Source organism: Tupaia chinensis, unplaced genomic scaffold (genome assembly GCF_000334495.1).
Source record: "Tupaia chinensis unplaced genomic scaffold, TupChi_1.0 Scaffold145208_1, whole genome shotgun sequence".
NCBI classification, from domain to species: domain Eukaryota; kingdom Metazoa; phylum Chordata; class Mammalia; order Scandentia; family Tupaiidae; genus Tupaia; species Tupaia belangeri.
The window spans coordinates 2,140,516-2,145,517 of NW_006205068.1; the positions used below are offsets into that span (position 1 = coordinate 2,140,516).

Sequence of the window (5,002 nt, forward strand, 5' to 3'; positions counted from 1 at the left end):
CCAGAATGTCCCTTCCTTCTTCCAGAGAGTTGGATGTGGGGAGGGTGATGGGGGTAGACTCAGGTGACTGGCTGAGGTTGGGAGAAGAGAGAAACATGCTCTTGGCCACCAAGAACAACTAATCTACAAGGACACAAGCAGAGGTGTGGGATAGTTCTAGTCCTGAGAAGGAGGGTGTGCCCCAAGTTGTTCTACCCCTTACGATCCCCATAACACTCCCCAGGAACTTGGGGTCTCAGGAAAGATGGGGACCTTGAACCTTAGACTGGCCAGATTTGAGGACATCTTGTTGCAACTCTCCCGCAGGCAGCCGAGCATGGCTCTCTAGGAGCTGAAGGGGGCCCAGTATTTGCACCCCATGTCTTGTAAAGGGGCAGCCATGCAGGTGGATGTTTGCTGACCGCAGAATACATAACTCATGCCTCATAGCCCTGTGAGTGTTCAGCTATGCCCTTCCCCCATCCAGTGTGTTCGCAGGGCATGCCAGGGGCCAGTGCTGCCCAGCTCACCTTGAGGAGGAGAAGATGAGCTGCGGGAACTAGCTGTCCGGGGATAGGATCATACCTCACCTCCAGTGTCTACCTTCTCAGTGCCATCCTGGTGGAAAATTTTACCTAAGTCAAGGCCCTTCCCAGGACTCTGGGTGTCCAGCCTGGTCTCTGCCCTGCAGGCTGGCTACTCCTGCCTGGAAGTGGTGATTAGATGGAATTGTTAGACAGTGGCTGGGGAACCTCGGTTCCCACTCTGGGTTTTTTTTGTTTTTTTTTTTTTTTTGGAGAGATTTTCACTGTAGGGCGCGTGCGCTCGCCAGACAGACAGAGAGAGACATAGAGACAGAAAGCGAGAAATCACCCCCCATGGGGGATGGTCACGCCGCAATCCCTTCTCCTCCATTCTCCTCTCGGGATCTTGGGCACGCACGCACACGCGCCCGGCGTGAGTTTTTAAGCCACCAGGTCCGGGACACGAACCGCAGTCGACTACGTGGGAGTCCAGCGACATAGCCATTATGCTAACTGCTGGTTCCCTGTTCCCACTCTGTTTTGTCCCCACTGGCTTCCAGGGTAAAGGAAGCTGCCAGTTTCAGCTTGGAAAGGAGTGGTTGTAAAAATACTCTGTAGAAGAGAGGAAAGAGGCATTTCAAATCTGGGAGGGAAAAAAGAAGGCCCTTGAAAGGGAAGAGGCAGAATTTGGCTTCCAGGGCCAGCAGGTGGCATAGTGGTTAAGGCACTGGACTCCCACATGGTTGACAGCGGTTCGAGTGCCAGACCTGACAGATTGAAACTCATGCCAGGCACCTGTGTGTGTATGCCCAAAGTCCTGAAAGGAGGATGGAGAAAGGATTGTGGCATGGCCATCCCTTGCTGGGTGATGATTTCTCACTTTCTGTCTTTCTGTCTGGTGAACGCATGTGCCCTATAGCAAAAATCTGTCCTAAAAAAAATGGCTTCCAAACGCTCCTCTGTTATTGACCAGCTGGGTGGCCGTGGGTGAGCTGGCTACTACCTCGGAGTCTGTTTGTCATCTCTAAAATGGAAATAGGATCAGACTGTCCCTGTACCTCAGTTCAAGAGAGCCAGATCCTACATGGCTGATCATGGTTTGAATTCTGGCCCTGGTGACTTGAAAAGCTTGTCAAGCATGTGTGCATATATGTCCCAAATCCTGATGGGATGGACAAATGGAGGAGAAAGGACTGTGGTAAGACCATGCCCCACTAGGGCATGCTGTCTCTGTCTCTGTCTCTGTCTATCAGAGAAGTGCATGTTCCCTCTGGCAATAAAAGCAAGAATAGAATTAAAATGGAAATAGTAGAGATTTGATCATTAAAGAGAGAGAAGTTCTGGGAACCAGCAGTTAGCATAATGGCTATGTCACTGGACTCCCACATAGTCAACCATGGTTCGCGTCCTGGACCTGGTGGCTTCAAACTCATGCCGGGTACGTGTGTGTGCGTGCCCAAGATCCCGAGAGGAGAATGGAGGAGAAGGGATTGCGGCGTGACCATCCCCCCTGGGGGATGATTTCTCACTTTCTGTCTCTATGTCTCTCTCTGTCTGGTGAGCGCACGCGCCCTATAGCGAATAACCTCTCAAAAAAAATAAAAAAGGAGAGAGAGAGAGAGAAGTTCTTTATAAACTACAAAGTATTCTCAAATGAAAAGTCTGCCATTATTATTGTGCTATTATATATATATTCATTATTAAGTAATAAAAGTTGATTTTCATTCACAGTTTGAGAACAATTGGGTCAAGATTCCTGAAGAAAATATTTTCTTCCCCTCACCATTCACCCCAGCCCAGGGTACATTCACTGGGGCCACAGTTATCCTAATTTACAAAGTGCCTTCCCAGGTGAGGCTCCTGTCACTTTCCACTGATCACAGGAGCAGGTGTTCCAAATGTGCCCACTAGGTAGGACCTGTTGGAGCCAGCAGCCCACCACTCCGACCTGATAGCTATACTTTGCTGGTTACATGGGCACATTGGAAGACTTGTTCCCATTTTTCAGGTTGGACATCCAAGACCCTGAAATGACAGAATCACTTGCTGAAGGCCACCAGTGACTCAGCGGTGGAGTTCAGAGTGCTCAAATTCCTCTCTTGAAGGGCCTGCAGCCATACCCTATGAATTACAAAGGAGGTCATGTCCTTGCACCTGGACCCTCAAAAGGTGCCTCTGGGGAATGGTGGCTGTGAGCTCTGTCCCCATCATCACCCCAGGAGACATGCCATTGATGCTGCAAAGGGTTAAGGAACTCAGAGATTCTCTGGGGCAGTGGTTCTCATCTAGGGGTGATTTGGGCCCCTGGGGGATATTTGGCAATACCGGAGACATTCTTGCATCTTTGGTTGTCACAACTGGGTTGTATGTGTGTGACAAATATCCTTCCCTGACCAAACCCAGGTTCCTCTGAGCTTCTTTTCAACTAGGCCCTGGCCTTGGGATGTCTGTGTTCACCTCTGTATTGTCCAATTTTAGCAAGAATCCTGCTGACTCAGTTTGGTCAGACTCCTCCACCCTTAATATCTGATTAGGGTCCTCATCCCACACTGCTATGGGCTGAATGTTGGTGTTCCTCCAAAACCAATGTGTTGAAATGGAATGTGCAATGTGGGTAAGTGGTGCAATCTTTGAGAGGTGATTATATCACGAGGATTCTGCCCCTGTAGGTGGACAAGGCCCCTTATTGGAAGTCTTGACAGCTGGTTGTGTGGTGATGAGGACGACTGGATGCCACATGGCCAACTGCATTGTTGGAGTCCCCAACCCAGCAACTTGAAAGACACACCAGGTGCATGTGTGTGCCCAAAAGAAGGGAGAGAAGGAGGAAATGGGATTACAACATGACTATGCCCCATGGGGGGGGGGGTTGCTCTCTCACTTTCTCCCCACTACCTCCATTGAGCACATACCTCTGACAAATCAAAGAAAGAAATGTTAAAAAGAGTCTCAAGAGAGCTCTTTCCCCCTTTTGCCATGTCAGAAGCCCCCTCTATGACAAATGGGGCCTCACCAAGCAACAGATTTGCTGGTAACTTGGTCTTGAACCTCCCAGCCTCCATAACTGTGAGCAATAAATTTCTGTTGTTTATGCATTACCCAGTTTAAGATGTTTTGTTGTAGCAGCCCGAATGGATGTAGACTAGACACTTACCATCTCCAGGTATCTGGTCACCCTGTCCTGTCTTCAGCAAGAATACTATTAGGTGGGTTTAGCCAGAATCTCCTTATTCTGCCTGTTTCCTCTAGTCACTGTCCTTCCACTGGCCCCCACCCCACTCCTATACTGTAAGAGCGAGGGCTTTCTCTCGTACTACCAAACAATGTAGCCCCCTGTATCTATATCATGATGAACAAAGTCTACCTTACCATATTTTCTCTCTCACTTTCTTTTTTTTTAGTTTTGCCAGAGGGTGTGTATTCAATTCCCACCCCATGGTGAATGGTCATACCACAATCTCTTCTCCTTTCAGGATTTTGGGCATGCGCGTGCGCACACACACACACACACACACACACACACACAAGTGTCTCTTCCAAGCACACACACACAAGCATGTCTTGCAAGCTGCCAGGTCCAGGGCTCAAACTGCATAGTCAGCCGTGTGTGGTACAGCTGCCTTCGCCAGCATGTTGTGGGCTGGCCCACCTTACCATCTTTAGCAAGTGTCATTGAAAGGTTATCTTTTTCTCCAATAGGGGGATCAAGTCAGTAGAGGCCAGGAGTGCTGCTCGACATGATGCAGTGCACAGGCCAGCCCCCTCAGCAGAGAATCATCCAGTCGAAAATGTGGATAAGGCTGTGGTTGAGATAGCCTGTGCTCGGGGGAAGTGCAAGTCACGACATGACAGTCATCTTTTTCCTCATCCCCAAACAACATGGCCTAGGATATTCAGAGCTGCCAATGTGGAGTCCCTTGGCTACTAGGTTCGCTGTGTAGCTGCATCAGTTAGGCTCCTCTGAAAAAACTCAGCAAGGCAGCTTTGTGTCTTTGAGTTAAGGAGGCAGAGAACCAAGCTCATAGCCTATGTCTTCATGTGCAAGTGAGGTAAGTGAAAGACCCGCACACAAGTACTGGCTCTGGCCCCAGCCGACATTGTCCCAAACTGACACAACCCTGCGTCCTTCACCGGACGCAGGTGTGGCTGTGACCAGTGTCTGTGGTCGACGGCACAGCTAGTGGCTGTGGACCAGGTCACCATCTCATCACTGTAGCATATTATATTTTCCAGAAATGGCTGTAGCACTAGTTCTTACCCCTCATGTTCTTTTTACCTCTGCCAAGGAAGGAGCAGAGAATTTTACATTTGTTAACCTGGCAGAGCTTTATGGCAGCCTTGGCCAACAGAGGACTATGAAAATGGTGCCATGTGACTTCCCAGGCTAGATCATGGCAGGCGATTGTTCCGTTTTTCCAAACATCAGGTGTAGTAATCAAAGTTCTTCAGAGAAACAAAACCAGTAGACTATAGAAAGTTACCATCCACTATTTAGGGAA

The 5,002-nt window shown here is 49.2% G+C and overlaps 1 long non-coding RNA gene across 1 annotated transcript in view; it reads left to right on the forward strand.

Annotated features, from left to right (window-relative positions):
• LOC114006004 (uncharacterized) overlaps positions 1-3,551 on the forward strand; it is a 10,686-nt gene extending 7,135 nt beyond the window's left edge. The window contains exons 2-3 of the long non-coding RNA XR_003547779.1: positions 2,512-2,672; positions 3,173-3,551. This is a non-coding gene — a long non-coding RNA (uncharacterized LOC114006004). The remainder of the gene's footprint in view (positions 1-2,511; positions 2,673-3,172) is intronic.
• The last annotated feature ends 1,451 nt before the right edge of the window (positions 3,552-5,002 follow it).